The sequence below is a fragment of the Scyliorhinus torazame genome, chromosome 5, assembly GCF_047496885.1.
Source record: "Scyliorhinus torazame isolate Kashiwa2021f chromosome 5, sScyTor2.1, whole genome shotgun sequence".
Classification (NCBI taxonomy): Eukaryota; Metazoa; Chordata; class Chondrichthyes; order Carcharhiniformes; family Scyliorhinidae; genus Scyliorhinus; species Scyliorhinus torazame.
This window is the reverse complement of record NC_092711.1, coordinates 123,090,339-123,115,757: the sequence shown is the minus strand read 5'-3', so window position 1 is coordinate 123,115,757 and position 25,419 is coordinate 123,090,339. Positions and strand designations below refer to the sequence as shown.

The 25,419-nt window shown below is 45.7% G+C and overlaps 8 non-coding genes across 8 annotated transcripts; 1 reads left to right on the top strand and 7 right to left on the bottom strand.

Moving 5' to 3' along the window:
- Positions 1-3,285: 3,285 nt before the first annotated feature.
- trnav-aac (transfer RNA valine (anticodon AAC)) lies at positions 3,286-3,358 on the bottom strand. The gene has a single exon. It is a non-coding gene; the product is annotated as a tRNA-Val (tRNA).
- Positions 3,359-7,988: 4,630 nt separating this feature from the next.
- Positions 7,989-8,061, bottom strand: trnav-aac (transfer RNA valine (anticodon AAC)). Its single transcript has one exon. It is a non-coding gene; the product is annotated as a tRNA-Val (tRNA).
- Positions 8,062-8,907: 846 nt separating this feature from the next.
- On the top strand, positions 8,908-8,997 carry trnap-ugg (transfer RNA proline (anticodon UGG)). The gene is given in 2 exon segments: positions 8,908-8,943; positions 8,962-8,997. It is a non-coding gene; the product is annotated as a tRNA-Pro (tRNA).
- A 1,460-nt stretch (positions 8,998-10,457) lies between these two features.
- Positions 10,458-10,530, bottom strand: trnav-aac (transfer RNA valine (anticodon AAC)). The gene has a single exon. It is a non-coding gene; the product is annotated as a tRNA-Val (tRNA).
- Positions 10,531-12,692: 2,162 nt separating this feature from the next.
- Positions 12,693-12,765, bottom strand: trnav-aac (transfer RNA valine (anticodon AAC)). The gene has a single exon. It is a non-coding gene; the product is annotated as a tRNA-Val (tRNA).
- Positions 12,766-19,849: 7,084 nt separating this feature from the next.
- trnav-aac (transfer RNA valine (anticodon AAC)) lies at positions 19,850-19,922 on the bottom strand. Its single transcript has one exon. It is a non-coding gene; the product is annotated as a tRNA-Val (tRNA).
- A 2,153-nt stretch (positions 19,923-22,075) lies between these two features.
- Positions 22,076-22,148, bottom strand: trnav-aac (transfer RNA valine (anticodon AAC)). Its single transcript has one exon. It is a non-coding gene; the product is annotated as a tRNA-Val (tRNA).
- Positions 22,149-24,300: 2,152 nt separating this feature from the next.
- trnav-aac (transfer RNA valine (anticodon AAC)) lies at positions 24,301-24,373 on the bottom strand. The gene has a single exon. It is a non-coding gene; the product is annotated as a tRNA-Val (tRNA).
- Between the last annotated feature and the right edge of the window lie 1,046 nt (positions 24,374-25,419).

Sequence of the window (25,419 nt, the reverse complement as noted above, 5' to 3'; positions counted from 1 at the left end):
AATTGTTCGCTGACACACTGCTTACTTTGTTCTGCTATTAACACATTCTGATCTCTTGAGGCGCCACTATCAGCACCTTTGTTAGCCTTGATTAGCCTCATTTACATTCCCTTTTTCTTTCTGTCCGAGACATCTTCGTCATTTTCCACCTATTGCTGACCACTCTATCGAGGCCCAATAGGGCACGCCAACCCCGCCCCATCCACATTTGTCTGAATCTGACCCCATTTCCAGTTCTGCAGCTTTGACAAAGAGTCACCCAGGCCCGGAACGACCGCTGCCATCTCGCTCCAGAGAGGCCGTCAGTCCTGCTGAGATTGTCCAGTATGTTCTGTTTTTGTTTCAGAATGAAGCATCCGCAGTAAGTTGCATTTGTCGTTCATTTAGACATGTTTGAGATGGTGAATAAGTAGGTTTATCTGCATTTGTAAATGCATGAAATTCTGTTGTGGATGAACTAGCTCCGCATATCCAAAATAAGAAGGTCCTTTTCTTCTCATTGCCTGTCGAAAATTCAGTGCTTGTGACTTAATGTGGAATTTATTTTGGTGGCTCATGAGAGACCAATCCTCATAATCCTCGAACATACGAGATGGGGGAACACAAGTACTTTGTGCAAACATTCCTCACACAACATGAGAAGCACTTGATGTTTCTACCCGGTATGGACCCGGGGACCTTTCGCATGTTAGGGGAATGTGCTAACCACTACACTACAGAAACCGCTGGCGGTTCAGTAATCAATGGACTTGTGCAATGTCCAACCTCACTGTGTGCCTGCAGATTCTCATGGTTCGTCTGAGAGGCCATGTCACTTATTACAAGAAGACAGCCGTTTCTTTAAAACCGATGTCTCAACTTATAAAACAATCAGAAATCGAACTTTACAGACCTGAAGATAAGTTATATTTTGCTTCAAGTGGAAGTTAAATTGAGAATGCAGGGCTTTCGTAAATAACCACAACCAGACGGGTGCATGCATTTTGCTGTTGCTCGTTGATGAAGACCAGTTACGAGATTGCGGCAATAGTCAGCAACAGACTAAACTGGAAGTACGAGATGTTTCAGCCCGGTTTCGAAGCGGGGACCTTTCGTGTGTTCGGCGAATGTGATAACCACTACACTACAGAAACAACTGGCAATCAACGGACGTGTACAATGTGCAACCTCACTGTGTTGCTGCAGATTCGCATGGTGAGGCTGAGAGGCTAGGCCACTTATTACAAGACGACTGCTGTTTCTTTCAAAAACAGATGTTTCAACATATAAAACCACGAGATGTAGAAATTAGATCGAACTTAACATGATCTGCGTTAACTTCACAGGGACGTGACCCATCTAACCCACAGAGCCAAAGTGGAGAATTGAACTGACTGGAGAGTTGCATCTTAACGCTGACCTTCCGGACCTCGGCCTCCTGAAATGTTCCAAAGAAGCTCAACAAACACTCGAGGAACAGCAGCGCATCTTTCCACTGGGCTCAATACAGCTTTCACACTCATAGTGTGTGCAACAGTCTCACACTGTAAATGCTGCCCCCATTCTGTGTGTCCTTCCATCGCAGATTTGGGTTTGAATCTTGTTTCCACTTCTTCTTTGTATCCGAGCGGTAGTTGTTGAGAGCTGGCACAGACACAGCGGCTGGAATGGCCTCATACTGTGGTGTAATTATTCTCTCATTCGATGCTCACCTCACTCTGTGGCCAGGGAACCCTAGGCCTTTTCTCATTTAATCTCTCCTGACTTGCACCCTGTCAGAGCGCTTTCCTGTTGTTCTGTTTGCTCCCACCAGGATTTGACTTGGTTAAAACGTCCGACATTTCTAACCCGTCCCGGTTTTAATGAAAGGTGATGGTGAAAGACAAGCTTTGTTGTCCTGTCGACAAATTCCGCCTGACTCGCTGAGTTGTTCCAGTATTTTCCGCAGATGTTAGATCGACTTTCGATGGCAATGACAGCGTGCTTCTGTTACTTTCCCGGGGCTCGTTGGTCTAGGGGTATGACATTCACTTACCTCTATTAACTAATTCCAGTTGATTCAGGCAGCCCTCTGTATGTTTCATTTTATTCAGTTCAACAACATCAGACTGTGTAATCTCTCTTCTCCCTCCACCATCTGTTTATTTCCATCAAGTTATTTTCATTCCTTCCATTGGTATGTTTTACCCTCAGCATTGCCCCCCTCCCCCCAGCCCATACCATCCTACTTGAGCAACCCTGTCGCCAATTGTTCGCTGACACACTGCTTACTTTGTTCTGCTATTAACACATTCTGATCTCTTGAGGCGCCACTATCAGCACCTTTGTTAGCCTTGATTAGCCTCATTTACATTCCCTTTTTCTTTCTGTCCGAGACATTTTCGTCATTTTCCACCTATTGCTGACCACTCTATCGAGGCCCAATAGGGCACGCCAACCCCGCCCCATCCACATTTGTCTGAATCTGACCCCATTTCCAGTTCTCCAGCTTTGACAAAGAGTCACCCAGGCCCGGAACGACCGCTGCCATCTCGCTCCAGAGAGGCCGTCAGTCCTGCTGAGATTGTCCAGTATGTTCTGTTTTTGTTTCAGAATGAAGCATCCGCAGTAAGTTGCATTTGTCGTTCATTTAGACATGTTTGAGATGGTGAATAAGTAGGTTTATCTGCATTTGTAAATGCATGAAATTCTGTTGTGGATGAACTAGCTCCGCATATCCAAAATAAGAAGGTCCTTTTCTTCTCACTGCCTGTCGAAAATTCAGTGCTTGTGACTTAATGTGGAATTTATTTTGGTGGCTCATGAGAGACTAATCCTCATAATCCTCGAACATACGAGATGGGGGAACACAAGTACTTTGTGCAAACATTCCTCACACAACATGAGAAGCACTTGATGTTTCTACCCGGTATGGCCCCGGGGACCTTTCGCATGTTAGGGGAATGTGCTAACCACTACACTACAGAAACCGCTGGCGGTGCAGTAATCAATGGACTTGTGCAATGTTCAACCTCACTGTGTGCCTGCAGATTCTCATGGTTCGTCTGAGAGGCCATGTCACTTATTACAAGAAGACAGCCGTTTCTTTAAAACCGATGTCTCAACTTATAAAACAATCAGGAATCGAACTTTACAGACCTGAAGATAAGTTATGTTTTGCTTGAAGTGGAAGTTAAATTGAGAATGCAGGGCTTTCGTAAATAACCACAACCAGACGGGTGCATGCCTTTTGCTATTCCTCGTTGATGAAGACCAGTTACGAGACTGCGGCAATAGTCAGCAACAGACTAAACTGGAAGTACGAGATGTTTCTGCCCGGTTTCGAACCGGGGACCTTTCGCGTGTTAGGCGAATGTGATAACCACTACACTACAGAAACAGCTGGCAATCAACGGACGTGTACAATGTGCAACCTCACTGTGTTGCTGCAGATTCGCATGGTGAGGCTGAGAGGCTAGGCCACTTATTACAAGACGACTGCTGTTTCTTTCAAAAACAGATGTTTCAACATATAAAACCACGAGATGTAGAAATTAGATCGAACTTAACATGATCTGCGTTAACTTCACAGGGACGTGACCCATCTAATCCACAGAGCCAAAGTGGAGAATTGAACTGACTGGAGAGCTGCATCTTAACGCTGACCTTCCGGACCTCGGCCTCCTGAAATGTTCCAAAGAAGCTCAACAAACACTCGAGGAACAGCAGCGCATCTTTCCACTGGGCTCAATACAGCTTTCACACTCATAGTGTGTGCAACCGTCTCACACTGTAAATGCTGCCCCCATTCTGTGTGTACTACCATCGCAGATTTGGGTTTGAATCTTGTTTCCACTTCTTCTTTGTATCCGGGCGGTAGTTGTTGAGAGCTGGCACAGACACAGCGGCTGGAATGGCCACATACTGTGGTGTAATTATTCTCTCATTCGATACTCACCTCACTCTGTGGCCAGGGAACCCTAGGCCTTTTCTCATTTAATCTCTCCTGACTTGCACCCTGTCAGAGCGCTTTCCTGTTGTTCTGTTTGCTCCCACCAGGATTTGACTTGGTTAAAACGTCCGACATTTCTAACCCGTCCCGGTTTTAATGAAAGGTGATGGTGAAAGACAAGCTTTGTTGTCCTGTCGACAAATTCCGCCTGACTCGCTGAGTTGTTCCAGTATCTTCCGCAGATGTTGGATCAAATTTCGATGGCTATAACAGCGTGCTTCGATGACATCTTTGTGCTCGTTGGTCTAGGGGTATGATTCTCGCTTTGGGTGTCGTGGTTTCGAAACTTGCGGGAGGTCTCGGGTTCAAATCCCGGACGAGCCCTTTGATAAGGTTTTCTGTTGGTCAGGCGATATGTTTTCTTCATTTCTTTGCGGTTCATTCGGCGGGATTCATTCACATTGGGTTTGCTTTGAGAAGCTGAGCTCACACGGCAGGGAACCAATAGGTTCGCGAGACAATCGGGACATTGTCTAAAAGCTTGTCTATGTGTGGACATTCGCTTACCTTTATTGACTTATTCCAGTAGATTCAGGCAGCTCTCTGTATGTTTCATTTTATTCAGTTCAACAACATCAGACTGTGTAATCTCTCTTCTCCCTCCACCATCTGTTTATTTCCATCAAGTTATTTTCATTCCTTCCATTGGCATGTTTTACCCTCAGCATTGCCCCCCTCCCCTCAGCCCATACCATCCTACTTGAGCAATCTGATCCCTGTCGCCAATTGTTCGCTGACACACTGCTTACTTTGTTCTGCTATTAACACATTCTGATCTCTTGAGGCGCCACTATCAGCACCTTTGTTAGCCTTGATTAGCCTCATTTACATTCCCTTTTTCTTTCTGTCCGAGACATTTTCGTCATTTTCCACCTTTTGCTGACCACTCTATCGAGGCCCAATAGGGCACGCCAACCCCGCCCCATCCACATTTGTCTGAATCTGACCCCATTTCCAGTTCTGCAGCTTTGACAAAGAGTCACCCAGGCCCTGAACGACCGCTGCCATCTCGCTCCAGAGAGGCCGTCAGTCCTGCTGAGATTGTCCAGTATGTTGTTTTTGTTTCAGAATGAAGCATCCGCAGTAAGTTGCATTTGTCGTTCATTTAGACATGTTTGAGATGGTGAGTAAGTAGGTTTATCTGCATTTGTAAATGCATGAAATTCTGTTGTGGATGAACTAGCTCCGCATATCCAAAATAAGAAGGTCCTTTTCTTCTCATTGCCTGTCGAAAATGTGGATTGTGACTTGTGCTTGTGACTTAATGTGGAATTTATTTTGGTGGCTCATGTGAGACTAATCCTCATAATCCTCGAACATACGAGATGGGGGAACACAAGTACTTTGTGCAAACATTCCTCACACAACATGAGAAGCACTTGATGTTTCTACCCGGTATGGCCCCGGGGACCTTTCGCGTGTTAGGGGAATGTGCTAACCACTACACTACAGAAACCGCTGGCGGTGCAGTAATCAATGGACTTGTGCAATGTTCAACCTCACTGTGTGCCTGCAGATTCTCATGGTTCGTCTGAGAGGCCATGTCACTTATTACAAGAAGACAGCCGTTTCTTTAAAACCGATGTCTCAACTTATAAAACAATCAGGAATCGAACTTTACAGACCTGAAGATAAGTTATATTTTGCTTCAAGTGGAAGTTAAATTGAGAATGCAGGGCTTTCGTAAATAACCACAACCAGACGGGTGCATGCATTTTGCTATTCCTCGTTGATGAAGACCAGTTACGAGATTGCGGCAATAGTCAGCAACAGACTAAACTGGAAGTACGAGATGTTTCTGCCCGGTTTCGAAGCGGGGACCTTTCGTGTGTTCGGCGAATGTGATAACCACTACACTACAGAAACAACTGGCAATCAACGGACGTGTACAATGTGCAACCTCACTGTGTTGCTGCAGATTCGCATGGTGAGGCTGAGAGGCTAGGCCACTTATTACAAGACGACTGCTGTTTCTTTCAAAAACAGATGTTTCAACATATAAAACCACGAGATGTAGAAATTACATCGAACTTAACATGATCTGCGTTAACTTCACAGGGACGTGACCCATCTAATCCACAGAGCCAAAGTGGAGAATTGAACTGACTGGAGAGCTGCATCTTAACGCTGACCTTCCGGACCTCGGCCTCCTGAAATGTTCCAAAGAAGCTCAACAAACACTCGAGGAACAGCAGCGCATCTTTCCACTGGGCTCAATACAGCTTTCACACTCATAGTGTGTGCAACCGTCTCACACTGTAAATGCTGCCCCCATTCTGTGTGCACTACCATCGCAGATTTGGGTTTGAATCTTGTTTCCACTTCTTCTTTGTATCCGGGCGGTAGTTGTTGAGAGCTGGCACAGACACAGCGGCTGGAATGGCCTCATACTGTGGTGTAATTATTCTCTCATTCGATGCTCACCTCACTCTGTGGCCAGGGAACCCGAGGCCTTTTCTCATTTAATCTCTCCTGACTTGCACCCTGTCAGAGCGCTTTCCTGTTGTTCTGTTTGCTCCCACCAGGATTTGACTTGGTTAAAACGTCCGACATTTCTAACCCGTCCCGGTTTTAATGAAAGGTGATGGTGAAAGACAAGCTTTGTTGTCCTGTCGACAAATTCCGCCTGACTCGCTGAGTTGTTCCAGTATTTTCCGCAGATGTTAGATCGACTTTCGATGGCAATAACAGCGTGCTTCTGTTACTTTCCCGGGGCTCGTTAGTCTAGGGGTATGACATTCACTTACCTCTATTGACTAATTCCAGTTGATTCAGGCAGCCCTCTGTATGTTTCATTTTATTCAGTTCAACAACATCAGACTGTGTAATCTCTCTTCTCCCTCCACCATCTGTTTATTTCCATCAAGTTATTTTCATTCCTTCCATTGGTATGTTTTACCCTCAGCATTGCCCCCCTCCCCCCAGCCCATACCATCCTACTTGAGCAACCCTGTCGCCAATTGTTCGCTGACACACTGCTTACTTTGTTCTGCTATTAACACATTCTGATCTCTTGAGGCGCCACTATCAGCACCTTTGTTAGCCTTTATTAGCCTCATTTACATTCCCTTTTTCTTTCTGTCCGAGACATTTTCGTCATTTTCCACCTATTGCTGACCACTCTATCGAGGCCCAATAGGGCACGCCAACCCCGCCCCATCCACATTTGTCTGAATCTGACCCCATTTCCAGTTCTCCAGCTTTGACAAAGAGTCACCCAGGCCCGGAACGACCGCTGCCATCTCGCTCCACAGAGGCCGTCAGTCGTGCTGAGATTGTCCAGTATGTTCTGTTTTTGTTTCAGAATGAAGCATCCGCAGTAAGTTGCATTTGTCGTTCATTTAGACATGTTTGAGATGGTGAATAAGTAGGTTTATCTGCATTTGTAAATGCATGAAATTCTGTTGTGGATGAACTAGCTCCGCATATCCAAAATAAGAAGGTCCTTTTCTTCTCATTGCCTGTCGAAAATTCAGTGCTTGTGACTTAATGTGGAATTTATTTTGGTGGCTCATGAGAGACTAGTCCTCATAATCCTCGAACATACGAGATGGGGGAACACAAGTACTTTGTGCAAACATTCCTCACACAACATGAGAAGCACTTGATGTTTCTACCCGGTATGGCCCCGGGGACCTTTCGCGTGTTAGGGGAATGTGCTAACCACTACACTACAGAAACCGCTGGCGGTGCAGTAATCAATGGACTTGTGCAATGTTCAACCTCACTGTGTGCCTGCAGATTCTCATGGTTCGTCTGAGAGGCCATGTCACTTATTACAAGAAGACAGCCGTTTCTTTAAAACCGATGTCTCAACTTATAAAACAATCAGGAATCGAACTTTACAGACCTGAAGATAAGTTATGTTTTGCTTGAAGTGGAAGTTAAATTGAGAATGCAGGGCTTTCGTAAATAACCACAACCAGACGGGTGCATGCCTTTTGCTATTCCTCGTTGATGAAGACCAGTTACGAGACTGCGGCAATAGTCAGCAACAGACTAAACCGGAAGTACGAGATGTTTCTGCCCGGTTTCGAACCGGGGACTTTTCGCGTGTTAGGCGAATGTGATAACCACTACACTACAGAAACAGCTGGCAATCAACGGACGTGTACAATGTGCAACCTCACTGTGTTGCTGCAGATTCGCATGGTGAGGCTGAGAGGCTAGGCCACTTATTAGAAGACGACTGCTGTTTCTTTCAAAAACAGATGTTTCAACATATAAAACCACGAGATGTAGAAATTAGATCGAACTTAACATGATCTGCGTTAACTTCACAGGGACGTGACCCATCTAATCCACAGAGCCAAAGTGGAGAATTGAACTGACTGGAGAGCTGCATCTTAACGCTGACCTTCCGGACCTCGGCCTCCTGAAATGTTCCAAAGAAGCTCAACAAACACTCGAGGAACAGCAGCGCATCTTTCCACTGGGCTCAATACAGCTTTCACACTCATAGTGTGTGCAACCGTCTCACACTGTAAATGCTGCCCCCATTCTGTGTGGACTACCATCGCAGATTTGGGTTTGAATCTTGTTTCCACTTCTTCTTTGTATCCGGGCGGTAGTTGTTGAGAGCTGGCACAGACACAGCGGCTGGAATGACCTCATACTGTGGTGTAATTATTCTCTCATTCGATGCTCACCTCACTCTGTGGCCAGGGAACCCTAGGCCTTTTCTCATTTAATCTCTCCTGACTTGCACCCTGTCAGAGCGCTTTCCTGTTGTTCTGTTTGCTCCCACCAGGATTTGACTTGGTTAAAACGTCCGACATTTCTAACCCGTCCCGGTTTTAATGAAAGGTGATGGTGAAAGACAAGCTTTGTTGTCCTGCCGACAAATTCCGCCTGACTCGCTGAGTTGTTCCAGTATCTTCCGCAGATGTTGGATCAAATTTCGATGGCTATAACAGCGTGCTTCTATGACATCTTTGGGCTCGTTGGTCTAGGGGTATGATTCTCGCTTTGGGTGTCGTGGTTTCGAAACTTGCGGGAGGTCCCGGGTTCAAATCCCGGACGAGCCCTTTGATAAGGTTTTCTGTTGGTCAGGCGATATGTTTTCTTCATTTCTTTGCGGCTCATTCGGCGGGATTCATTCACATTGGGTTTGCTTTGAGAAGCTGAGCTCACACGGCAGGGAACCAATAGGTTCGCGAGACAATCGGGACATTGTCTAAAAGCTTGTCTATGTGTGGACATTCGCTTACCTTTATTGACTTATTCCAGTAGATTCAGGCAGCTCTCTGTATGTTTCATTTTATTCAGTTCAACAACATCAGACTGTGTAATCTCTCTTCTCCCTCCACCATCTGTTTATTTCCATCAAGTTATTTTCATTCCTTCCATTGGCATGTTTTACCCTCAGCATTGCCCCCCTCCCCTCAGCCCATACCATCCTACTTGAGCAATCTGATCCCTGTCGCCAATTGTTCGCTGACACACTGCTTACTTTGTTCTGCTATTAACACATTCTGATCTCTTGAGGCGCCACTATCAGCACCTTTGTTAGCCTTGATTAGCCTCATTTACATTCCCTTTTTCTTTCTGTCCGAGACATTTTCGTCATTTTCCACCTATTGCTGACCACTCTATCGAGGCCCAATAGGGCACGCCAACCCCGCCCCATCCACATTTGTCTGAATCTGACCCCATTTCCAGTTCTGCAGCTTTGACAAAGAGTCACCCAGGCCCGGAACGACCGCTGCCATCTCGCTCCACAGAGGCCGTCAGTCCTGCTGAGATTGTCCAGTATGTTCTGTTTTTGTTTCAGAATGAAGCATCCGCAGTAAGTTGCATTTGTCGTTCATTTAGACATGTTTGAGATGGTGAATAAGTAGGTTTATCTGCATTTGTAAATGCATGAAATTCTGTTGTGGATGAACTAGCTCCGCATATCCAAAATAAGAAGGTCCTTTTCTTCTCATTGCCTGTCGAAAATTCAGTGCTTGTGACTTAATGTGGAATTTATTTTGGTGGCTCATGAGAGACTAATCCTCATAATCCTCGAACATACGAGATGGGGGAACACAAGTACTTTGTGCAAACATTCCTCACACAACATGAGAAGCACTTGATGTTTCTACCCGGTATGGCCCCGGGGACATTTCGCGTGTTAGGGGAATGTGCTAACCACTACACTACAGAAACCGCTGGCGGTGCAGTAATCAATGGACTTGTGCAATGTTCAACCTCACTGTGTGCCTGCAGATTCTCATGGTTCGTCTGAGAGGCCATGTCACTTATTACAAGAAGACAGCCGTTTCTTTAAAACCGATGTCTCAACTTATAAAACAATCAGGAATCGAACTTTACAGACCTGAAGATAAGTTATATTTTGCTTCAAGTGGAAGTTAAATTGAGAATGCAGGGCTTTCGTAAATAACCACAACCAGACGGGTGCATGCATTTTGCTATTCCTCGTTGATGAAGACCAGTTACGAGATTGCGGCAATAGTCAGCAACAGACTAAACTGGAAGTACAAGATGTTTCTGCCCGGTTTCGAACCGGGGACTTTTCGTGTGTTAGGCGAATGTGATAACCACTACACTACAGAAACAGCTGGCAATCAACGGACGTGTACAATGTGCAACCTCACTGTGTTGCTGCAGATTCGCATGGTGAGGCTGAGAGGCTAGGCCACTTATTACAAGACGACTGCTGTTTCTTTCAAAAACAGATGTTTCAACATATAAAACCACGAGATGTAGAAATTAGATCGAACTTAACATGATCTGCGTTAACTTCACAGGGACGTGACCCATCTAATCCACAGAGCCAAAGTGGAGAATTGAACTGACTGGAGAGTTGCATCTTAACGCTGACCTTCCGGACCTCGGCCTCCTGAAATGTTCCAAAGAAGCTCAACAAACACTCGAGGAACAGCAGCGCATCTTTCCACTGGGCTCAATACAGCTTTCACACTCATAGTGTGTGCAACAGTCTCACACTGTAAATGCTGCCCCCATTCTGTGTGTCCTTCCATCGCAGATTTGGGTTTGAATCTTGTTTCCACTTCTTCTTTGTATCCGAGCGGTAGTTGTTGAGAGCTGGCACAGACACAGCGGCTGGAATGGCCTCATACTGTGGTGTAATTATTCTCTCATTCGATGCTCACCTCACTCTGTGGCCAGGGAACCCTAGGCCTTTTCTCATTTAATCTCTCCTGACTTGCACCCTGTCAGAGCGCTTTCCTGTTGTTCTGTTTACTCCCACCAGGATTTGACTTGGTTAAAACGTCCGACATTTCTAACCCGTCCCGGTTTTAATGAAAGGTGATGGTGAAAGACAAGCTTTGTTGTCCTGTCGACAAATTCCGCCTGACTCGCTGAGTTGTTCCAGTATTTTCCGCAGATGTTAGATCGACTTTCGATGGCAATAACAGCGTGCTTCTGTTACTTTCCCGGGGCTCGTTGGTCTAGGGGTATGACATTCACTTACCTCTATTGACTAATTCCAGTTGATTCAGGCAGCCCTCTGTATGTTTCATTTTATTCAGTTCAACAACATCAGACTGTGTAATCTCTCTTCTCCCTCCACCATCTGTTTATTTCCATCAAGTTATTTTCATTCCTTCCATTGGTATGTTTTACCCTCAGCATTGCCCCCCTCCCCCCAGCCCATACCATCCTACTTGAGCAACCCTGTCGCCAATTGTTCGCTGACACACTGCTTACTTTGTTCTGCTATTAACACATTCTGATCTCTTGAGGCGCCACTATCAGCACCTTTGTTAGCCTTGATTAGCCTCATTTACATTCCCTTTTTCTTTCTGTCCGAGACATTTTCGTCATTTTCCACCTATTGCTGACCACTCTATCGAGGCCCAATAGGGCACGCCAACCCCGCCCCATCCACATTTGTCTGAATCTGACCCCATTTCCAGTTCTGCAGCTTTGACAAAGAGTCACCCAGGCCCGGAACGACCGCTGCCATCTCGCTCCAGAGAGGCCGTCAGTCCTGCTGAGATTGTCCAGTATGTTCTGTTTTTGTTTCAGAATGAAGCATCCGCAGTAAGTTGCATTTGTCGTTCATTTAGACATGTTTGAGATGGTGAATAAGTAGGTTTATCTGCATTTGTAAATGCATGAAATTCTGTTGTGGATGAACTAGCTCCGCATATCCAAAATAAGAAGGTCCTTTTCTTCTCATTGCCTGTCGAAAATTCAGTGCTTGTGACTTAATGTGGAATTTATTTTGGTGGCTCATGAGAGACTAATCCTCATAATCCTCGAACATACGAGATGGGGGAACACAAGTACTTTGTGCAAACATTCCTCACACAACATGAGAAGCACTTGATGTTTCTACCCGGTATGGCCCCGGGGACCTTTCGCATGTTAGGGGAATGTGCTAACCACTACACTACAGAAACCGCTGGCGGTGCAGTAATCAATGGACTTGTGCAATGTTCAACCTCACTGTGTGCCTGCAGATTCTCATGGTTCGTCTGAGAGGCCATGTCACTTATTACAAGAAGACAGCCGTTTCTTTAAAACCGATGTCTCAACTTATAACAACTCAACTTACAATCAGGAATCGAACTTTACAGACCTGAAGATAAGTTATGTTTTGCTTGAAGTGGAAGTTAAATTGAGAATGCAGGGCTTTCGTAAATAACCACAACCAGACGGGTGCATGCCTTTTGCTATTCCTCGTTGATGAAGACCAGTTACGAGACTGCGGCAATAGTCAGCAACAGACTAAACTGGAAGTACGAGATGTTTCTGCCCGGTTTCGAACCGGGGACCTTTCGCGTGTTAGGCGAATGTGATAACCACTACACTACAGAAACAGCTGGCAATCAACGGACGTGTACAATGTGCAACCTCACTGTGTTGCTGCAGATTCGCATGGTGAGGCTGAGAGGCTAGGCCACTTATTACAAGACGACTGCTGTTTCTTTCAAAAACAGATGTTTCAACATATAAAACCACGAGATGTAGAAATTAGATCGAACTTAACATGATCTGCGTTAACTTCACAGGGACGTGACCCATCTAATCCACAGAGCCAAAGTGGAGAATTGAACTGACTGGAGAGCTGCATCTTAACGCTGACCTTCCGGACCTCGGCCTCCTGAAATGTTCCAAAGAAGCTCAACAAACACTCGAGGAACAGCAGCGCATCTTTCCACTGGGCTCAATACAGCTTTCACACTCATAGTGTGTGCAACCGTCTCACACTGTAAATGCTGCCTCCATTCTGTGTGTACTACCATCGCAGATTTGGGTTTGAATCTTGTTTCCACTTCTTCTTTGTATCCGGGCGGTAGTTGTTGAGAGCTGGCACAGACACAGCGGCTGGAATGGCCTCATACTGTGGTGTAATTATTCTCTCATTCGATGCTCACCTCACTCTGTGGCCAGGGAACCCTAGGCCTTTTCTCATTTAATCTCTCCTGACTTGCACCCTGTCAGAGCGCTTTCCTGTTGTTCTGTTTGCTCCCACCAGGATTTGACTTGGTTAAAACGTCCGACATTTCTAACCCGTCCCGGTTTTAATGAAAGGTGATGGTGAAAGACAAGCTTTGTTGTCCTGTCGACAAATTCCGCCTGACTCGCTGAGTTGTTCCAGTATCTTCCGCAGATGTTGGATCAAATTTCGATGGCTATAACAGCGTGCTTCTATGACATCTTTGGGCTCGTTGGTCTAGGGGTATGATTCTCGCTTTGGGTGTCGTGGTTTCGAAACTTGCGGGAGGTCCCGGGTTCAAATCCCGGACGAGCACTTTGATAACGTTTTCTGTTGGTCAGGCGATATGTTTTCTTCATTTCTTTGCGGCTCATTCGGCGGGATTCATTCACATTGGGTTTGCTTTGAGAAGCTGAGCTCACACGGCAGGGAACCAATAGGTTCGCGAGACAATCGGGACATTGTCTAAAAGCTTGTCTATGTGTGGACATTCGCTTACCTTTATTGACTTATTCCAGTAGATTCAGGCAGCTCTCTGTATGTTTCATTTTATTCAGTTCAACAACATCAGACTGTGTAATCTCTCTTCTCCCTCCACCATCTGTTTATTTCCATCAAGTTATTTTCATTCCTTCCATTGGCATGTTTTACCCTCAGCATTGCCCCCCTCCCCTCAGCCCATACCATCCTACTTGAGCAATCTGATCCCTGTCGCCAATTGTTCGCTGACACACTGCTTACTTTGTTCTGCTATTAACACATTCTGATCTCTTGAGGCGCCACTATCAGCACCTTTGTTAGCCTTGATTAGCCTCATTTACATTCCCTTTTTCTATCTGTCCGAGACATTTTCGTCATTTTCCACCTATTGCTGACCACTCTATCGAGGCCCAATAGGGCACGCCAACCCCGCCCCATCCACATTTGTCTGAATCTGACCCCATTTCCAGTTCTGCAGCTTTGACAAAGAGTCACCCAGGCCCGGAACGACCGCTGCCATCTCGCTCCACAGAGGCCGTCAGTCCTGCTGAGATTGTCCAGTATGTTCTGTTTTTGTTTCAGAATGAAGCATCCGCAGTAAGTTGCATTTGTCGTTCATTTAGACATGTTTGAGATGGTGAATAAGTAGGTTTATCTGCATTTGTAAATGCATGAAATTCTGTTGTGGATGAACTAGCTCCGCATATCCAAAATAAGAAGGTCCTTTTCTTCTCATTGCCTGTCGAAAATTCAGTGCTTGTGACTTAATGTGGAATTTATTTTGGTGGCTCATGAGAGACTAATCCTCATAATCCTCGAACGTACGAGATGGGGGAACACAAGTACTTTGTGCAAACATTCCTCACACAACATGAGAAGCACTTGATGTTTCTACCCGGTATGGCCCCGGGGACCTTTCGCGTGTTAGGGGAATGTGCTAACCACTACACTACAGAAACCGCTGGCGGTGCAGTAATCAATGGACTTGTGCAATGTTCAACCTCACTGTGTGCCTGCAGATTCTCATGGTTCGTCTGAGAGGCCATGTCACTTATTACAAGAAGACAGCCGTTTCTTTAAAACCGATGTCTCAACTTATAAAACAATCAGAAATCGAACTTTACAGACCTGAAGATAAGTTATATTTTGCTTCAAGTGGAAGTTAAATTGAGAATGCAGGGCTTTCGTAAATAACCACAACCAGACGGGTGCATGCATTTTGCTATTGCTCGTTGATGAAGACCAGTTACGAGATTGCGGCAATAGTCAGCAACAGACTAAACTGGAAGTACGAGATGTTTCTGCCCAGTTTCGAAGCGGGGACCTTTCGTGTATTCGGCGAATGTGATAACCACTACACTACAGAAACAGCTGGCAATCAACGGACGTGTACAATGTGCAACCTCACTGTGTTGCTGCAGATTCGCATGGTGAGGCTGAGAGGCTAGGCCACTTATTACAAGACGACTGCTGTTTCTTCCAAAAACAGATGTTTCAACATATAAAACCACGAGATGTAGAAATTAGATCGAACTTAACATGATCTGCGTTAACTTCACAGGGACGTGACCCATCTAATCCACAGAGCCAAAGTGGAGAATTGAACTGACTGGAGAGTTGCATCTTAACGCTGACCTTCCGGACCTCGGCCTCCTGAAATGTTCCAAAGAAGCTCAACAAACACTCGAGGAACAGCAGCGCATCTTTCCACTGGGCTCAATACAGCTTTCACACTCATAGTGTGTGCAACAGTCTCACACTGTAAATGCTGCCCCCATTCTGTGTGTCCTTCCATCGCAGATTTGGGTCTGAATCTTGTTTCCACTTCTTCTTTGTATCCGGGCGGTAGTTGTTGAGAGCTGGCACAGACACAGCGGCTGGAATGGCCTCATACTGTGGTGTAATTATTCTCTCATTCGATGCTCACCTCACTCTGTGGCCAGGGAAACCTAGGCCTTTTCTCATTTAATCTCTCCTGACTTGCACCCTGTCAGAGCGCTTTCCTGTTGTTCTGATTGCTCCCACCAGGATTTGACTTGGTTAAAATTTTCCGACATTTCTAACCCGTCCCGGTTTTAATGAAAGGTGATGGTGAAAGACAAGCTTTGTTGTCCTGTCGACAAATTCCGCCTGACTCGCTGAGTTGTTCCAGTATCTTCCGCAGATGTTGGATCAAATTTCGATGGCTATAACAGCGTGCTTCTATGACATCTTTGGGCTCGTTGGTCTAGGGGTATGATTCTCGCTTTGGGTGTCGTGGTTTCGAACACTTGCGGGAGATCCCGGGTTCAAATCCCGGACGCGCCCTTTGATAAGGTTTTCTGTTGGTCAGGCGATATGATTTCTTTGCGGCTCATTCGGCGGGATTCATTCACATTGGGTTTGCTTTGAGAAGCTGAGCTCACACGGCAGGGAACCAATAGGTTCGCGAGACAATCGGGACATTGTCTAAAAGCGTGTCTATGTGTGGACATTCGCTTACCTTTATTGACTTATTCCAGTAGATTCAGGCAGCTCTCTGTATGTTTCATTTTATTCAGTTCAACAACATCAGACTGTGTAACCTCTCTTCTCCCTCGACCATCTGTTTATTTCCATCAAGTTATTTTCATTCCTTCCATTGGCATGTTTTACCCTCAGCATTGCCCCCCTCCCCTCAGCCCATACCATCCTACTTGAGCAATCTGATCCCTGTCGCCAATTGTTCGCTGACACACTGCTTACTTTGTTCTGCTATTAACACATTCTGATCTCTTGAGGCGCCACTATCAGCACCTTTGTTAGCCTTGATTAGCCTCATTTACATTCCCTTTTTCTTTCTGTCCGAGACATTTTCGTCATTTTCCACCTATTGCTGACCACTCTATCGAGGCCCAATAGGGCACGCCAACCCCGCCCCATCCACATTTGTCTGAATCTGACCCCATTTCCAGTTCTGCAGCTTTGACAAAGAGTCACCCAGGCCCGGAACGACCGCTGCCATCTCGCTCCACAGAGGCCGTCAGTCCTGCTGAGATTGTCCAGTATGTTCTGTTTTTGTTTCAGAATGAAGCATCCGCAGTAAGTTGCATTTGTCGTTCATTTAGACATGTTTGAGATGGTGAATAAGTAGGTTTATCTGCATTTGTAAATGCATGAAATTCTGTTGTGGATGAACTAGCTCCGCATATCCAAAATAAGAAGGTCCTTTTCTTCTCATTGCCTGTCGAAAATTCAGTGCTTGTGACTTAATGTGGAATTTATTTTGGTGGCTCATGAGAGACTAATCCTCATAATCCTCGAACATACGAGATGGGGGAACACAAGTACTTTGTGCAAACATTCCTCACACAACATGAGAAGCACTTGATGTTTCTACCCGGTATGGCCCCGGGGACCTTTCGCGTGTTAGGGGAATGTGCTAACCACTACACTACAGAAACCGCTGGCGGTGCAGTAATCAATGGACTTGTGCAATGTTCAACCTCACTGTGTGCCTGCAGATTCTCATGGTTCGTCTGAGAGGCCATGTCACTTATTACAAGAAGACAGCCGTTTCTTTAAAACCGATGTCTCAACTTATAAAACCATCAGGAATCGAACTTTACAGACCTGAAGATAAGTTATATTTTGCTTCAAGTGGAAGTTAAATTGAGAATGCAGGGCTTTCGTAAATAACCACAACCAGACGGGTGCATGCATTTTGCTATTCCTCGTTGATGAAGACCAGTTACGAGATTGCGGCAATAGTCAGCAACAGACTAAACTGGAAGTACAAGATGTTTCTGCTCGGTTTCGAACCGTGGACCTTTCGTGTGTTAGGCGAATGTGATAACCACAACACTACAGAAACAGCTGGCAATGAATGGACGTGTACAATGTGCAACCTCACTGTGTTGCTGCAGATTCGCATGCTGAGGCTGAGAGGCTAGGCCACTTATTACAAGACGACTGCTGTTTCTTTCAAAAACAGATGTTTCAACATATAAAACCACGAGATGTAGAAATTAGATCGAACTTAACATGATCTGCGTTAACTTCACAGGGACGTGACCCATCTAATCCACAGAGCCAAAGTGGAGAATTGAACTGACTGGAGAGTTGCATCTTAACGCTGACCTTCCGGACCTCGGCCTCCTGAAATGTTCCAAAGAAGCTCAACAAACACTCGAGGAACAGCAGCGCATCTTTCCACTGGGCTCAATACAGCTTTCACACTCATAGTGTGTGCAACAGTCTCACACTGGAAATGTTGCCCCCATTCTGTGTGTCCTTCCATCGCAGATTTGGGTTTGAATCTTGTTTCCACTTCTTCTTTGTATCCGAGCGGTAGTTGTTGAGAGCTGGCACAGACACAGCGGCTGGAATGGCCTCATACTGTGGTGTAATTATTCTCTCATTCGATGCTCACCTCACTCTGTGGCCAGGGAACCCTAGGCCTTTTCTCATTTAATCTCTCCTGACTTGCACCCTGTCAGAGCGCTTTCCTGTTGTTCTGTTTACTCCCACCAGGATTTGACTTGGTTAAAACGTCCGACATTTCTAACCCGTCCCGGTTTTAATGAAAGGTGATGGTGAAAGACAAGCTTTGTTGTCCTGTCGACAAATTCCGCCTGACTCGCTGAGTTGTTCCAGTATTTTCCGCAGATGTTAGATCGACTTTCGATGGCAATAACAGCGTGCTTCTGTTACTTTCCCGGGGCTCGTTGGTCTAGGGGTATGACATTCACTTACCTCTATTGACTAATTCCAGTTGATTCAGGCAGCCCTCTGTATGTTTCATTTTATTCAGTTCAACAACATCAGACTGTGTAATCTCTCTTCTCCCTCCACCATCTGTTTATTTCCATCAAGTTATTTTCATTCCTTCCATTGGTATGTTTTACCCTCAGCATTGCCCCCCTCCCCCCAGCCCATACCATCCTACTTGAGCAACCCTGTCGCCAATTGTTCGCTGACACACTGCTTACTTTGTTCTGCTATTAACACATTCTGATCTCTTGAGGCGCCACTATCAGCACCTTTGTTAGCCTTGATTAGCCTCATTTACATTCCCTTTTTCTTTCTGTCCGAGACATTTTCGTCATTTTCCACCTATTGCTGACCACTCTATCGAGGCCCAATAGGGCACGCCAACCCCGCCCCATCCACATTTGTCTGAATCTGACCCCATTTCCAGTTCTCCAGCTTTGACAAAGAGTCACCCAGGCCCGGAACGACCGCTGCCATCTCGCTCCAGAGAGGCCGTCAGTCCTGCTGAGATTGTCCAGTATGTTCTGTTTTTGTTTCAGAATGAAGCATCCGCAGTAAGTTGCATTTGTCGTTCATTTAGACATGTTTGAGATGGTGAATAAGTAGGTTTATCTGCATTTGTAAATGCATGAAATTCTGTTGTGGATGAACTAGCTCCGCATATCCAAAATAAGAAGGTCCTTTTCTTCTCATTGCCTGTCGAAAATTCAGTGCTTGTGACTTAATGTGGAATTTATTTTGGTGGCTCATGAGAGACTAATCCTCATAATCCTCGAACATACGAGATGGGGGAACACAAGTACTTTGTGCAAACATTCCTCACACAACATGAGAAGCACTTGATGTTTCTACCCGGTATGGCCCCGGGGACCTTTCGCGTGTTAGGGGAATGTGCTAACCACTACACTACAGAAACCGCTGGCGGTGCAGTAATCAATGGACTTGTGCAATGTTCAACCTCACTGTGTGCCTGCAGATTCTCATGGTTCGTCTGAGAGGCCATGTCACTTATTACAAGAAGACAGCCGTTTCTTTAAAACCGATGTCTCAACTTATAAAACAATCAGGAATCGAACTTTACAGACCTGAAGATAAGTTATATTTTGCTTCAAGTGGAAGTGAAATTGAGAATGCAGGGCTTTCGTAAATAACCACAACCAGACGGGTGCATGCATTTTGCTATTCCTCGTTGATGAAGACCAGTTACGAGATTCCGGCAATAGTCAGCAACAGACTAAACTGGAAGTACAAGATGTTTCTGCCCGGTTTCGAACCGGGGACCTTTCGTGTGTTAGGCGAATGTGATAACCACTACACTACAGAAACAGCTGGCAATCAACGGACGTGTACAATGTGCAACCTCACTGTGTTGCTGCAGATTCGCATGGTGAGGCTGAGAGGCTAGGCCACTTATTACAAGACGACTGCTGTTTCTTTCAAAAACAGATGTTTCAACATATAAAACCACGAGATGTAGAAATTAGATCGAACTTAACATGATCTGCGTTAACTTCACAGGGACGTGACCCATCTAATCCACAGAGCCAAAGTGGAGAATTGAACTGACTGGAGAGTTGCATCTTAACGCTGACCTTCCGGACCTCGGCCTCCTGAAATGTTCCAAAGAAGCTCAACAAACACTCGAGGAACAGCAGCGCATCTTTCCACTGGGCTCAATACAGCTTTCACACTCATAGTGTGTGCAACAGTCTCACACTGTAAATGCTGCCCCCATTCTGTGTGTCCTTCCATCGCAGATTTGGGTTTGAATCTTGTTTCCACTTCTTCTTTGTATCCGAGCGGTAGTTGTTGAGAGCTGGCACAGACACAGCGGCTGGAATGGCCTCATACTGTGGTGTAATTATTCTCTCATTCGATGCTCACCTCACTCTGTGGCCAGGGAACCCTAGGCCTTTTCTCATTTAATCTCTCCTGACTTGCACCCTGTCAGAGCGCTTTCCTGTTGTTCTGTTTACTCCCACCAGGATTTCACTTGGTTAAAACGTCCGACATTTCTAACCCGTCCCGGTTTTAATGAAAGGTGATGGTGAAAGACAAGCTTTGTTGTCCTGTCGACAAATTCCGCCTGACTCGCTGAGTTGTTCCAGTATTTTCCGCAGATGTTAGATCGACTTTCGATGGCAATAACAGCGTGCTTCTGTTACTTTCCCGGGGCTCGTTGGTCTAGGGGTATGACATTCACTTACCTCTATTGACTAATTCCAGTTGATTCAGGCAGCCCTCTGTATCTTTCATTTTATTCAGTTCAACAACATCAGACTGTGTAATGTCTCTTCTCCCTCCACCATCTGTTTATTTCCATCAAGTTATTTTCATTCCTTCCATTGGTATGTTTTACCCTCAGCATTGCCCCCCTCCCCCCCAGCCCATACCATCCTACTTGAGCAACCCTGTCGCCAATTGTTCGCTGACACACTGCTTACTTTGTTCTGCTATTAACACATTCTGATCTCTTGAGGCGCCACTATCAGCACCTTTGTTAGCCTTGATTAGCCTCATTTACATTCCCTTTTTCTTTCTGTCCGAGACATTTTCGTCATTTTCCACCTATTGCTGACCACTCTATCGAGGCCCAATAGGGCACGCCAACCCCGCCCCATCCACATTTGTCTGAATCTGACCCCATTTCCAGTTCTCCAGCTTTGACAAAGAGTCACCCAGGCCCGGAACGACCGCTGCCATCTCGCTCCAGAGAGGCCGTCAGTCCTGCTGAGATTGTCCAGTATGTTCTGTTTTTGTTTCAGAATGAAGCATCCGCAGTAAGTTGCATTTGTCGTTCATTTAGACATGTTTGAGATGGTGAATAAGTAGGTTTATCTGCATTTGTAAATGCATGAAATTCTGTTGTGGATGAACTAGCTCCGCATATCCAAAATAAGAAGGTCCTTTTCTTCTCATTGCCTGTCGAAAATTCAGTGCTTGTGACTTAATGTGGAATTTATTTTGGTGGCTCATGAGAGACTAATCCTCATAATCCTCGAACATACGAGATGGGGGAACACAAGTACTTTGTGCAAACATTCCTCACACAACATGAGAAGCACTTGATGTTTCTACCCGGTATGGCCCCGGGGACCTTTCGCATGTTAGGGGAATGTGCTAACCACTACACTACAGAAACCGCTGGCGGTGCAGTAATCAATGGACTTGTGCAATGTTCAACCTCACTGTGTGCCTGCAGATTCTCATGGTTCGTCTGAGAGGCCATGTCACTTATTACAAGAAGACAGCCGTTTCTTTAAAACCGATGTCTCAACTTATAAAACAATCAGGAATCGAACTTTACAGACCTGAAGATAAGTTATGTTTTGCTTGAAGTGGAAGTTAAATTGAGAATGCAGGGCTTTCGTAAATAACCACAACCAGACGGGTGCATGCCTTTTACTATTCCTCCTTGATGAAGACCAGTTACGAGACTGCGGCAATAGTCAGCAACAGACTAAACTGGAAGTACGAGATGTTTCTGCCCGGTTTCGAACCGGGGACCTTTCGCGTGTTAGGCGAATGTGATAACCACTACACTACAGAAACAGCTGGCAATCAACGGACGTGTACAATGTGCAACCTCGCTGTGTTGCTGCAGATTCGCATGGTGAGGCTGAGAGGCTAGGCCACTTATTACAAGACGACTGCTGTTTCTTTCAAAAACAGATGTTTCAACATATAAAACCACGAGATGTAGAAATTAGATCGAACTTAACATGATCTGCGTTAACTTCACAGGGACGTGACCCATCTAATCCACAGAGCCAAAGTGGAGAATTGAACTGACTGGAGAGCTGCATCTTAATGCTGACCTTCCGGACCTCGGCCTCCTGAAATGTTCCAAAGAAGCTCAACAAACACTCGAGGAACAGCAGCGCATCTTTCCACTGGGCTCAATACAGCTTTCACACTCATAGTGTGTGCAACCGTCTCACACTGTAAATGCTGCCCCCATTCTGTGTGCACTACCATCGCAGATTTGGGTTTGAATCTTGTTTCCACTTCTTCTTTGTATCCGGGCGGTAGTTGTTGAGAGCTGGCACAGACACAGCGGCTGGAATGGCCTCATACTGTGGTGTAATTATTCTCTCATTCGATGCTCACCTCACTCTGTGGCCAGGGAACCCGAGGCCTTTTCTCATTTAATCTCTCCTGACTTGCACCCTGTCAGAGCGCTTTCCTGTTGTTCTGTTTGCTCCCACCAGGAATTGACTTGGTTAAAACGTCCGACATTTCTAACCCGTCCCGGTTTTAATGAAAGGTGATGGTGAAAGACAAGCTTTGTTGTCCTGTCGACAAATTCCGCCTGACTCGCTGAGTTGTTCCAGTATTTTCCGCAGATGTCAGATCGACTTTCGATGGCAATAACAGCGTGCTTCTGTTGCTTTCCCGGGGCTCGTTGGTCTAGGGGTATGACATTCACTTACCTCTATTGACTAATTCCAGTTGATTCAGGCAGCCCTCTGTATGTTTCATTTTATTCAGTTCAACAACATCAGACTGTGTAATCTCTCTTCTCCCTCCACCATCTGTTTATTTCCATCAAGTTATTTTCATTCCTTCCATTGGTATGTTTTACCCTCAGCATTGCCCCCCTCCCCCCAGCCCATACCATCCTACTTGAGCAACCCTGTCGCCAATTGTTCGCTGACACACTGCTTACTTTGTTCTGCTATTAACACATTCTGATCTCTTGAGGCGCCACTATCAGCACCTTTGTTAGCCTTGATTAGCCTCATTTACATTCCCTTTTCCTTTCTGTCCGAGACATTTTCGTCATTTTCCACCTATTGCTGACCACTCTATCGAGGCCCAATAGGGCACGCCAACCCCGCCCCATCCACATTTGTCTGAATCTGACCCCATTTCCAGTTCTCCAGCTTTGACAAAGAGTCACCCAGGCCCGGAACGACCGCTGCCATCTCGCTCCAGAGAGGCCGTCAGTCCTGCTGAGATTGTCAAGTATGTTCTGTTTTTGTTTCAGAATGAAGCATCCGCAGTAAGTTGCATTTGTCGTTCATTTAGACATGTTTGGGATGGTGAATAAGTAGGTTTATCTGCATTTGTAAATGCATGAAATTCTGTTGTGGATGAACTAGCTCCACATATCCAAAATAAGAAGGTCCTTTTCTTCTCATTGCCTGTCGAAAATTCAGTGCTTGTGACTTAATGTGGAATTTATTTTGGTGGCTCATGAGAGACTAATCCTCATAATCCTCGAACATACGAGATGGGGGAACACAAGTACTTTGTGCAAACATTCCTCACACAACATGAGAAGCACTTGATGTTTCTACCCGGTATGGCCCCGGGGACCTTTCGCATGTTAGGGGAATGTGCTAACCACTACACTACAGAAACCGCTGGCGGTGCAGTAATCAATGGACTTGTGCAATGTTCAACCTCACTGTGTGCCTGCAGATTCTCATGGTTCGTCTGAGAGGCCATGTCACTTATTACAAGAAGACAGCCGTTTCTTTAAAACCGATGTCTCAACTTATAAAACAATCAGGAATCGAACTTTACAGACCTGAAGATAAGTTATGTTTTGCTTGAAGTGGAAGTTAAATTGAGAATGCAGGGCTTTCGTAAATAACCACAACCAGACGGGTGCATGCATTTTGCTATTCCTCGTTGATGAAGACCAGTTACGAGACTGCGGCAATAGTCAGCAACAGACTAAACTGGAAGTACGAGATGTTTCTGCCCGGTCTCGAACCGGTGACCTTTCGCGTGTTAGGCGAATGTGATAACCACTACACTACAGAAACAGCTGGCAATCAACGGACGTGTACAATGTGCAACCTCACTGTGTTGCTGCAGATTCGCATGGTGAGGCTGAGAGGCTAGGCCACTTATTACAAGACGACTGCTGTTTCTTTCAAAAACAGATGTTTCAACATATAAAACCACGAGATGTAGAAATTAGATCGAACTTAACATGATCTGCGTTAACTTCACAGGGACGTGACCCATCTAATCCACAGAGCCAAAGTGGAGAATTGAACTGACTGGAGAGCTGCATCTTAACGCTGACCTTCCGGACCTCGGCCTCCTGAAATGTTCCAAAGAAGCTCAACAAACACTCGAGGAACAGCAGCGCATCTTTCCACTGGGCTCAATACAGCTTTCACACTCATAGTGTGTGCAACCGTCTCACACTGTAAATGCTGCCCCCATTCTGTGTGGACTACCATCGCAGATTTGGGTTTGAATCTTGTTTCCACTTCTTCTTTGTATCCGGGCGGTAGTTGTTGAGAGCTGGCACAGACACAGCGGCTGGAATGGCCTCATACTGTGGTGTAATTATTCTCTCATTCGATGCTCACCTCACTCTGTGGCCAGGGAACCCTAGGCCTTTTCTCATTTAATCTCTCCTGACTTGCACCCTGTCAGAGCGCTTTCCTGTTGTTCTGTTTACTCCCACCAGGATTTGACTTGGTTAAAACGTCCGACATTTCTAACCCGTCCCGGTTTTAATGAAAGGTGATGGTGAAAGACAAGCTTTGTTGTCCTGTCGACAAATTCCGCCTGACTCGCTGAGTTGTTCCAGTATCTTCCGCAGATGTTGGATCAAATTTCGATGGCTATAACAGCGTGCTTCTATGACATCTTTGGGCTCGTTGGTCTAGGGGTATGATTCTCGCTTTGGGTGTCGTGGTTTCGAAACTTGCGGGAGGTCCCGGGTTCAAATCCCGGACGCGCCCTTTGATTAGGTTTTCTGTTGGTCAGGCGATATGTTTTCTTCATTTCTTTGCGGCTCATTCGGCGGGATTCATTCACATTGGGTTTGCTTTGAGAAGCTGAGCTCACACGG